This window comes from Sciurus carolinensis, chromosome 4, assembly GCF_902686445.1.
Source record: "Sciurus carolinensis chromosome 4, mSciCar1.2, whole genome shotgun sequence".
Classification (NCBI taxonomy): Eukaryota; Metazoa; Chordata; class Mammalia; order Rodentia; family Sciuridae; genus Sciurus; species Sciurus carolinensis.
This window is the reverse complement of record NC_062216.1, coordinates 27,861,942-27,874,676: the sequence shown is the minus strand read 5'-3', so window position 1 is coordinate 27,874,676 and position 12,735 is coordinate 27,861,942.

Genomic DNA, 12,735 nt, shown 5'->3' with positions numbered 1-12,735 from the left:
ACCTACCTACCAGTTACCACCCAGTCTTTCAAACTAGGATGGACTGATTAGGCTACACCCCTCACAATCCAATCACTTCACCTCTGAACATTCCTGCATTAACTTGGCACTTTTAGGGGACAACTCACATCCAAATCACAGTAAGTCCCACAAAGGGACTTTCTTACTCAGATTCAATCATTTGAGTCTATGAAACAAACTAACAATACAAAGATCAATAGGAGAAAAACTGTACAAATTAATTCTAAGCATGCACACAGGAGCCATACAAAATATGAAACTAAAAGAAGATCCAGGTGGTTAAAGCTTAAATAGCATTTTGCACAACAGAGAGAAAAGGGAACTTCTGTTGGAGAAGTGTTGACACATGCTGTGGGAGTGTGAGGGGAAGAAATGTATGATGAACAAAGATTATCTTACTAGACAGATAAAGTCTCTCAGGTGGCAGTTCTCAAAATAATAAGTGGTATTGTCCATTAGCCACCTTTCCTGGAAATTAGTCTTCAGTTTGATGACATTTTAGGGGGTGGGGTTCTTGACAATTGCATTCCTTCTACAAAACCCTTTTCTTAGTCAGATACAGGAACTTCAGAGGACACTCTCTGCAACTCACGAGGGAAACAGGGCAAGAGACAGAGGTGGCTGCAAAGGTCAGAGAGACCTTGAGTCTCCTATAGTTCAAAGCGCTCAGTATGGCAAAGTGATGTACTTTGGGGCATCATTTTCTGAGCCCCAACAGGTGTGTACATCGTAATAACACATGACAATTCACAACCCAATTTTAAGGAACACATTTATATCTCTTGTAGCTATGCAGTTATAAATCTGCTGAAAATCATTTTATACCTGCCTCAGGTATATCATGTAGAATGCAGATTGCATTAATAAGCTAATACAAAAAGAGACTTTCTAAAAATCAAGATGACAAGTAAAATATGTAAATGCATAAAAAGCAACATATAGCTATCATTTCCAGAGGAGAAAAGGGAATGAGAAATGCAAGTATAAATCCTTCATACATTCTTAAGATTCAAACATTTTGAAAAATCATATAATTTATAAAACCTAAGCTCGGAAATATACAGCTAATAATTGAGGTTTAGATCTATTAAAGGGCTAGGGAAGCAAGTGATTTTCATTATTTCCAGAGACTATATGTATAGAAATTGATTTTAATTTACTTAGGCTCCACTACAAACATAAATGGCAATTCATATGTGATGCTAAATTCTCGAGTTTTGCATTTTACAGTGGGAACTTGCACAGAGTGCCTTACAGATTTGTACCAATTTTTTTCTGAAAGAATTTTAGGTATGTCGAAGAATTCTCACTATTTCACAAAAAAAAAAAAAAAAAAAAAAAAAAAAAAAAAAGCCAGCCACATGGTCATTAAAATTTTCTGTGGCATTTAAACTTAATATGACTAAGACTTGGTTATAAAATAAAATAACACTCCATATTGGGAAACCTTTTAAAAAGCTGAATGAACCTTTTTATTCTACGTACATCAGACTCTTAATGGCTTTTCAACAGTTTAGGCCATTTGTGAAATTGCCACAGCTGCTTCACATTAGCAGAAAGGTTTTGTTATAAAGGATAGAGTACAAGCTGCTAAGTCAAACTCCATAGCCCCAAAGTCAATTTTGTTATTTATTCCTTGTGGGTCTTATGGTTTGTTTTGTTTTCTACTTAATGAAGACTTTCCAGGAATTTTCTAAAGTAAAAACAAAAAGAAATCTATATTATGTTCTCCTCGATGAAAGTACCCAAACAATTCAATTCGATTATTTATTGAGTGTCTAATCATAGCTGGCAATAGGCCTATTAAAATATCAAAATATAGCCTCAGAACTTCTGAAACCCCAGCTTGTCATTTCCCTGAAGTTGCAGAAATAAGACAAGTACTCCAGCATAAATACATTGTTTTGCAAAAGAGAAAAATTAATATTAAACATGGCTTTTCTATTTTAACCTCAGAATTAAAAAAAAAGTTTAACAAAACTAGTTTTATTACTTAGTACTCAGAACACTGCTTTGAAGTGGGCACATAGAAACTATAAGCAGAACCACTTAACAAGTAGAAAACTTAAGGAAGTCCTTGCCACTTTTTTGTAGACCACATAGTATTTCACATTCGAAGCCAAGGAAAACCTTTACAATGGCTTAATACAGGCTTAATAAGACCTACAAGGTCTTGTTATTTTTTCACATAGAAAAAAAAAATATCTCCCTACTTAACCTAGATGACTTTGATTTAAATTAAAATTATTTCAATTATTGGAAAAATTAATAAATCTTGCTTAGTAATGTTACTAAATCCTGAAATCTGTCCTTAAATAATTGAATGAACTTGTGGTTTTTAAATGTTATTAAAATTAAAAGTCTGAAGGATTCTTGAGGAAAGTAGAAATTTGTTCAAATCCACGTGCCTCAGTTTGTGAGCAGCATGGGAAATGGCAATCTCTGGTAATTGCACAGTAGCCAAAATGGAAGCCACCCCACCCCCACCCCAGAGGAATTTAGGTCATTGACCCACACTGATAATAGTATCTAAATTTAACTGCCTAATCTCTTTTTAACTTTGCATTTTCATTCTAAAGAAAAAAAAAAATACAGGCCAGAACATTTTTGTAAATGGTAAAAGGGTCAACAATTTGAGATTACATTTTCACACATGATTCTCAAAGACCTTCACTAGCAATAAATGATTTTTTTTTATTGCCACTGGAAAGAAAAAATAAAAGTTGATACTCAAGTAGAGTTGTAGGTTTAAGTTTTGATTTATACATAGGAAAATGATTTTATTTTCATTAATAGAAAAAAACCAAATTGAAGATAATAATAGTGTTTGGGATTCTCTAAATCTACAAATTAAAACTAGTATACAGCCAGACATATCAAGTTACAAGCAGCCATGTAGAAAGTGGGGCCAGAGGAGAGAGAAAGAAAAAAAAGAAAGAATAAAAAGGGATGGGAGTAAGGAGACAAGAGGGAAGGGAGGGAGGGAGGGAGGAAGGAAGGAAGGAAGAGAGGAAGGAAGGAAGGAAGGGAGGGAGATTCTTAAATTCTTGTCTTCTAGGTGCCCTGTAGACATTGCCTCAGAAAGGCAAAGAAGCTTATAACTTTCTATATTTACATATGATCAGTTATAATTCCATGTGTTTGACTATCTTTTATTATATATTAAAAATGTACTCTCTTCAGGCTATAATTACATCATTAAACATACATATAGTCAACACCCTTTTTCCCTTAACATTTATACATGCGGACAAAGAAAAGGTAATGTGTAAATAAAGTCCAAAATTCCTTGAAAAGAAACTTCAAAAGATTTTTTATTTTGGACATCTGCTATTTTAGACCATAATAGTATAATCCTGTTCAAAAAAAGAAGTTCAAAAAGTCAGTGCTAAATTTGGTTCTTCAATGTTGTAAGCTTAATGCTCTCTGAAGTCTTAACTAGCGTTGACTGGAAAATGTTTTTTACTACTAAAAATTTTAAAGTTTGACATATTTAAACGAGAGAATGTATATTAGAGCTCTCCAGAGAAATAGAACCAACAAACTAAAGAGGTTGGTTCATAAGGGTTGGCTCATGAGATTATAGAGGCTGAGAAGGTCCAGGAAAGGAGGTAGTGTATTTTTGCTACGGGCCCACAGGGCCAGAACCCAGAGAACCAATGTCAACATCAGAGGAGAGGAAAAGATGGATGCCCAGTTCAAGCAGAATGCAAATGTGCCATTCCTCTACCTTTTGGTCATATGGTCCTCAAAAGATTGAAGGATTTCCACACACACTGGAAGGGTCACCCAATTTACCCAGTTCACAGTTAAATGCTAATCTCTTCTGGAAACACCCTCAAAGGCACAACAGAAACAATATTTTGCCAGCTACCTGGGCATTCTTTAGCCCAGTCAAGTTGACACATTAAAATTAACCATCACTGTGTATGAATTAAATTAGTATTCTATGTCTGCAAATGTCATATCAAAGTATGATTTTTTTTGTTCAGAAGAAAATTTGTCTTAAAATGAGTTATTATGCAACTCCATTTTTCCTAGGATATTATCTTTTTTAAATTATCAAGTCTAAATTGAAATTTTATAGATTTGGAGGTTTTAAGTTTTACTTTTGCTTTATAACACATGTTGAAATTATCCTTAAGCCAAATATGATATCTATTTAGACTTTGAGTCAAACCAAAACACAAAAATTAGAAAAAAAAAAGAATGAAACTTCCCTCTATTATCATGGCTATTAAGAAGAACATGAAGTTTCTTGGTGCATTTCAATCAAAATTAACCAATATTAATAGTCTCAGAGTTGAATCATTGAGAATCCAAAGCCAAATGTTAATTTAAAAAGAATGTTTAATGATAATTAAAATATAATCAATCATAGAAATTTTGTCTTTATAAACAATTAAAGGCTATTTTAAACCTACAAAGATTACTCACTTATAGTAATTGGCAAGCTTTATTGCTCTTTTTATAAATATAACATTTTATAAGTAGTTCTGGTGATAAGCAGAAACAGTTTGTTCTTTCCAGATGCTGTTAAATATGTAGAAACTGGCACATTTCATTATTTATGAGGTTATTTTTTGCACTGATACTTCTTTTATATTCACTTTATATTTTTACACATTAGGTAGTGATGTTAAATGATCATATTTTGTCATATGTAAAAAGAGTTCAGAGTTGGAAAAGTAAATTATTTATTTATAATATTAATAGACATATATTATCAAATTGTTCCCTAGTATAAAAATAAATAAATATGAGAAGAAAATGAGAGAAGCAGAGGAGACTGTCTTAAATTAAGCATTCACTATGTATCAGAGGCAAAAATGTTCTATTTGCAAATTATGAATCACATAATAAAATCTGCCTTTCTATATACACTTGTACTTTATTTTTTCTAAGATCAAAAACCATGGCCCTTATAAATAAATGTAATATTTATTGTCAACATGAAACCTTTGAATTATTTATAACATTTTGTTATAACATAAATCTTAAGTGTACAACATAGTTATTTATATATAAATATTTTATATGTACATATTAGATATAAATGGTGATATAATATGGATATATATTATTACCACTATTCAGATAAAGAGACCATTTTAATACCCCATAATGTACCAATATCAGTAATCCCCAAGATAACCATTATTTTGATTTCTAGAACCACTATTAATTTTTGCTTCTTATTATACTTCATGTAAATGAAATCATATATACATAGTCTTCTGATTTTAGTTCAGTTTTATAAATTATAAATATATAACCACAATTCAGTGGTTTTTTTTTAACATATTCACAAATTTGTGACACAATCACCACCATTTAATTCCAGAATATTTATATCACCCCCAGAAGAGCTATATACCACTTAACAGTCATTCCCATTCTCTCCTCCCAGGAAACCCCTAATTTACCTTCTCTATAAATGACTTTACCTATTCAAGACATTTCATGCAAATTCCTTTCATGCCTGGCTGCTTTAATGTTTGCACCATGTTTTCAAAGTTCATATATATGGTAAACATAATTCAGTACTTCTCTTTTTTTTAATGTCTGAATAGTACTCCATTGCATGGATAGACTCTGTTTTATCTATTCAACAGTTAGTGAATATTTAAATTATTTATACTTTGAGCTACTATGAAAAATGCTGCTAAATATTTTCATTTTTGTTCATGTTTTTATGAAGACATAAGTTTTCAATTCTTTCCTGGGTAGAATACCTACAAGTAGAATTGTCAAATCATATGGTAAGTCTGTTTGCTTTTTCAGGAAGTACCAAACTGTTTTCCAAAGTGGTGACTCCATATTTTATTCCCAGCAGCAATATGTAAGGGTTTCAGTTTCTTCCCATTCTCTTCAACACCTATTATTATTGCCTTTTTTTTTTTTTCTGATAGCCATCTAGTGGGTGTGAAGTGGTCTCTCATGACTTTGATTTTTATGTTCCTATTAACTAGTGATTTTGAGCACCTTATGATATACATCATATATATATACACACCTATATATCTTTTATATATATATACACACATATATATATTTTATATATATATACACACAAATATATATCTTCCTTATATATAGGTATGATATGTCTGTATATCTTCCTTAAAGATATGACCATTCATTTCCTGTGTCATTTTTATTTGCCTAACCCAAAGTCTTCAAAAGTTACTCCTGCAGTTTCATGATTTTAACTCTTACATTTTAGTCAATGACCAATTTTGTAAAAGCATTTGTAAATGCTTGTACATGATACAAGGCAGGGATCCAACTTCATTATTTTGTATGTATAGATCAGTTGTCCCAGAATCATTTTTTGATTATTCAATTCCCCACCCTTAGTTGTTTTACCTCCTTTGTAAACATAGGAGTAAATTTCTGAACACTAAAATCTTTTTTATTGATCTAAATCTCTATCTTTATGTTAGTACCATACAATTTTGATCAGTATAAATTTTGAAATCAGTAAGTGTAGAAATTCCCCAAATTTGTTTTTCATTCAAGATTGTTTTTGAAAATTTTGGGTCCCTTACATATCCATGTGAAATCATGTCCATTTTGCAAAAATAAAAAGCAAAGAGAGGAAGGAAGGAAGGAGGGAGGGAGGAGGGAGGGAGGGATGGGGAGGGAGGGAGGAGGTAACAGATTTTGGTAGGGACTGTGTTGAATCTGTATTTCGATTCTGGGAGCACTGCCATCTTAACAATGTTATGGTCCAATCCATGAACATGAAAGCTTTCTGTTTACAGAAGGTCCTTGACTTAGTGAACTTAGTGATAGTTAACTCATGATTAGTTTTTTACTTTATAATAATGGGAAAATGATAATCATTCTGTAGAAACCACTTTTCAAATTTTGAATGTTGATATTTTTTCCCCTAGACTAACAAGATGTGATAAAATGTTCTTTCTCCATGCTGAACGGCTGCATCTCCCACTCAACCATGCAGTCAAGAGGATAAGCAATTGACACTCTGTAGTGGACTATGTTGCCAGGTTTAGCATATGCAGGAGGTCAGGTGTATTAAATGAATTTTTTACCCACAAAATTTCAACTTATGATGGGTTTATGAGGACATATCCCCATTGTAAGTTGAGGAGCATCTGTATTTAGGTCTTCATTAATTTCTTTCACTAATGTTCTATGTTTCAGAACACAAACTTCTAATTTCTTTTATTAAAGATATTCCTAATAATTATGTCCTTTTATGTTATTTCAAATTGAACTATTTTCTTAAATTCAGTTTTGGATTGTTTATAGATGTTTTATAGACATACAACTGAGTTTTGTGTGTTGATTTTGAATTCTACATTTGTCAAGCTGGATTATTAGTTCTAATAGGTTTTTATCCAGTTCTTTAGGATTTGCTGCATTCAAGATCATACCTTCTACAATAGAGATACTGTTACATTTTCTTTCCATCTAGATGACTTTCATTTTTTTCTTGTTTGACCAAACTTCCAATACAATATTGAATAGAAGTGATGAAAGCAGACATTCTTTGCTGGGTCCTGATTTTAGGGGAAAATACCCAATCTGCTAAATACAGTGTTAGTTGTGAGATTTTCATAGATAGTCTTTATCTATCTTGTTTGTTAAGTGTTTCTTATCATGAAATAATGTTGAATTTGGTCAAATGATTTTTCTGCATATTGAGATTATGTGATTTTGCTCTTTATTCTATTAATGTGGTCTATTACATTCTTTGATTTCCATATATTGAGTCAACTTTGCATTCTTGAGATAAATCCCACTTGCTCAGGGTACATATTTCTTTTTATATGTTTCTGGGATCAGTTGCTATTAAATAGAATCATTTCATTTTATTGAAGACTTTGAAAATCAACTTTGGTTTCACTGATCTTTATTACTTTTCTATGCTCTATTTCATTTGTTTGTACATCACTCTCTAGTATGCATTGTGCTTCCTTAGGGTTTAGTTTTCTCTTCTTTTTCTACTTCCTTAAGGTGAGCCACATCCCCAGTCCTATTTTGTAGTTTATTTAGAGACAGAGTCTCACTGAGTTGCTTAGCACCTTGCATTGCTGAGGCTGACTTTGAACTTGCTATCCTCCTGCCTCAGCCTCCTGAGCTGCTGGGGTCACAGGCATGTACCACTTCACCTAGCAAGATGAAAATTTAAGTAATTGATTTAAGATTTTTCCTTTTTAAATATAGGCATTTAGAGCTATACATTTCCCTGTAAGTCCTAAAGTTTTATCTATTGTTTTCATTTGTATCAAAGTATTTTCTAATTCCTCATGTTATTTCTTTTATAATGTGTATGCCTCTATTTCTGTTTTTTTTTTTTTAATTCATCACTAAGTCTGGTGAGATTTATGAATGCTGCTACTTGAAACAGTAGATCATTATTTTTAATTGATGTTTCATTTTCTGTCTAATTATCACAATTATTACCTATTTCATTATTGATAAGTATTAAGGATTCTCTTTTTTCCAGATTTTTCTCTATTTTGAATAAAATTGTCATGTCTTCTGATGGACATACAAAGTCATTTGTCTTGGTATATCATTAGGAGGAAAATTGCTGGATCAGGCTTAGTCATAATGTAATGTCCTGTGAGTCTATGAGTCCTATTGTGAAACTCAACATTTTGAATTCTAATCAAGATAAGCAGTTGTGTAATATGCTGTGAAAAAGATCTGGAAAGTTTTACTTAAACTCTTCTATTTTACTGGCTAAATATTTTGAGGGAATGATACAATATAAGTTTTTATAAACGTATGTGTAATTAATCTGCTCTAGTGAGTCTTTGTGGCTGAGTATTAATTTTAAAACTTTCACTTATTCATAATTTTAAACTTTTAAAAATAAGCAAGTTAATTTTACAAATTTGAAAGTGTGCAATTTGTTCTTTTAAGTTTGATGCTAGAGTCCAAGAAAACTAACAAAGAAACTTATGCTAGTATGTAAATGTTGACTTTATTTTTCATAATTGTATCTTTAACATGATATAATACTAGTGAATTTAGGGGATATATATCCAAGACAGTTTAAAATTATTTTAAGAAGAGTTCAGATCAGTAAACATAGCAAACATGATATGTGAAGTAATTGGATGTTATGTTTAAATAAAATCCGCAATATATCAAAAGCATGTCTTTAAACAAGTTCACAGAATACATACATATGAAAATATGAATTTAAGACTCCCTTTGTCCTGAAGACCAAAGTGAAGCAGGAAATTCAAAGTCCTCATTTCTTTTATTTATTTATTTATTTTTGTTGTTGTTGTTACTGTTGTTGTTGTTGAGGTAAAAGGAATGTGAGTAAAAGTTCTAGTTTCAGTGTATCTGAAAATTCATTTAGGCTCTACTCTAACTTATGCAGATCTCTAGAGATGAGGGCTGATGGAAGAAAATACACAGTTAAGACTAACCACAAGCTATCATTGAGGCTGTTTTTCTCCAGGAGTAACACTTCAGGAAAAGTCTCTATCTAATCACAAAATCCAAATGGCTTCTTTAAATATGTTCCTTTGTTTGAGAGCAGAAGAGAGTGTGGGAAAATAACCAAATGTGCCTAAAAAACAGATCAAGAAAAAGAAAAAAAAAAGTCTCCTTCACCTACCTCCATACTCTTACATTCTCCCTTCCCTGTGGATGATGTGTCTCACTTGTTCATGAAGAAGGAACACAACTGACATTTTACTTGGCATTTTGTTAATAATTTTAGTGTTTCCCTATAAAAGACTTTTGAAATTTGCTCTTGATTAAATTCAGTGTTTAGTAATTATAGTAACTAAGTAAATTATATTCTCTGTTCATCTCATTGGATTTTCTACATTAATTTCTGAAAAGTTGTAGAATAGATTTAAAAAAAAAAAAGAAAGAATCAATTCAGGAAAGGCAGAAGCTTCAAAAGTACCTGGCACACCAGCAGGGTAGATTTCTAAAACCTGCTTCACACACCCATGGCATATTTTCCAGGATGACATATGAAAATGTGGTTCATGATCAACAAGTCTTAATGGGAACTCTTCTGTTCCTAAGATGAGTAAATGGATGAATAAAAAGACATGTACAAATTATTTTTTGATTAATTGTCTATTGCATAGGTAACACATTTTGTTAAAAAAATTATCCTTATATCCAATAATGTTTCACCTCACCATGCATCATTGTTGTTGCCATAATTTTATTATATCCTTCTTTGTGATTATCATCAGCTATGTGTTTATATCTTTAGATAATATCAGAGAAAAGAAAAATAATGAAACATTGCATTAGCTTTCGTTGTCAATATCTTCTTGCTCTGGTATGTCCTTGCTTGTGTCAGCAAAAGCCTGAAATCAACAAAATTGATTTTTGTTCTTTCTGGAAATCCAAAAAGATTTGTTTGATAGAACACAGCTTGCTTTGAAAAATGTGTAATGTTTCCAAATTTAGATTTTCTTCAGCCAAAAGCCTTATTCTGAAGCATCCTAAATATTTTCTGAATAGCAGTGCAAATAAAAACAACAAAAAGTACATACAAATTAAGTAAGAGTTTGATGAAGCCATGTGTTCTGAAGATGTCCAAGCCAAATTCAGTTTGGATTAGAAAATAATTTTAAGTGATACTTTTTCCAAAGAAGTTAATTCTTATTATTATGCACAAATCATAATTTATTTTGCTTTTAAACATTCTAAGAAGTTTGTAGAAACTCATCTGGAAAGCTCCAAGGAGTTCATATAGTTCAATTATCACTTATCATTGAATAAATAGTTCCCAATTTTGACTTCCATACTCCTGCATTGAAGAACTTCCTATTTATTACAAGCTCAATTTTTGAGAAACTTCTTTCTTATTTTCATGTTTTCAATTTATTTTTGCATTTTTGTATTTATTAAGGTCAATCTTATAATTTCCTTGCTTTGATATTATTTCTGCCATCTGGAAATATTAACAAGAGCAACCACAGGAACAATCATTACCATTTATCAAGGCTTTATGAAGCACCAACCATGGCAATTGGAATTTGGTCTAGATTTCTGCATTTAATCATCACAACTGACCTGAGAAATGGTTAGCTTTCATAGTCTCCATATTTTCTAGATGACAAAAGGGGTTTATAGAGACTAAATAGGTATTAAATAATGATTATAATTATAATGCTAAATAATAATAGTAATAATAATATTAGTAATACAAAGTTATGTTCCAAATCCAGATTTGAAAAAGCTAGGATTTTCACCTAATTGCTGTATCAAACAACAACCTTCTACATATTTAAAAATCATGATCATCTGCCTGTAAATCTTTTTTCCCAGCTAAATACCTCCAGTCCTTCTATTGAGTCTCCTATGCTAGTGTTTCTGTGATTATACTATCCTAGTTGATCTGCTCTGGATATAGTTTGTCAATATCTCAGCACAGTAAACTCCCCAGAGGGGAACACAGTGCTCCAGGTTCAGTCTGGATAGGATATAGAAGCATACTAAAACTTCTCTTTCCCCAGATAGTAATGTCTGTAGGAATACAGGCTAAAATGGTATAAGGTATTAAAGACTCATTATAGAATTGAATACAGTAAACCAAAATTCTGAAATCTCTTTTATAGGTTCTGTGGTTCCACCATATTGTCCTGTGTTATCATCTGTATAGTTGACCTTTTAAACAACAAGATATGTCTACATTTTTCATGTAGACTTCAATTAATTTTTAAATTTGTTCCTAATAATCTATTGTCTAATTTGTGGAAATTATTTTAAATAATGAAAATAACTATATTTGCTATCTCTCATTACTTGCAGTTGTTCTATGACTTGGCAGTGTACCAACGGGCTATAGAGTGGACAGGGCAACCGTAAGATCAAAGTCAAGGAGAGTCCTTTTAGATTTCATGTCTACATCACACAGACACACACTCAACATGTACACACCCATGCACACAAGTACAGGCACAGTACACATTTGATCTTTTGAAAGGGGAGTCATAGAGTAAGTTACTAAGATATTCAAAGAGTTGACCATATCATGAATAATCTATGGATGAATAGATGGACAGATGGGTGGCCAAGAGGGAGTGAGTTTCATTAAAGGAATGTTTTGTTATTTTGTTAAACTGATAAGATATCAAAGACAATAGTCCGTGCTAGCCTAAATGTGACACAGTGGGAAGACTCACTGCATGAGACTCCTCTTCTCACTGGCAAATATTGGTGGAGAAAGAAATTACTAGAGAAAAGTTAGAGAAGTAATAAAAATCATTTTACCATAGATTGTTCCAAATTTTAGATGTGTAACACCTCATGCACTAAATAATGTTTTGAGCATGGACTACTGGTTCTACCTTTCCAAAAGAATGGTCAGCAGCCCTTTACTATCAAAATTCCTTGTTTCCCTTCTGCATCCAAGGAAACAAACCCATAAAAATCTCCATTTTTTACTTTATGTCCAGAACAGGTGTGTTGTTCTTCTGTCATATTTTGTGCCATAAAGCTTCCAAAGATACAAGATTCAATCTGTGTTGCCCTTTTCCAGAGGTAAAAACCCAGAGTTTGGGCTGCAATTTAATTGATAACAAATATAATAACACATATCCCTGTGTCACTAAGTAGACCCTTGATAAGAATAGGAAAAATCAATAAAGGTTCAAGCAGCATTCTCTTTTGTGAGCAGCAGACTTTATTTAAAATATTAAAATAAATTTGTTCCTTTTTCTAGGTATATTAACCCAATGAGTTTTATGT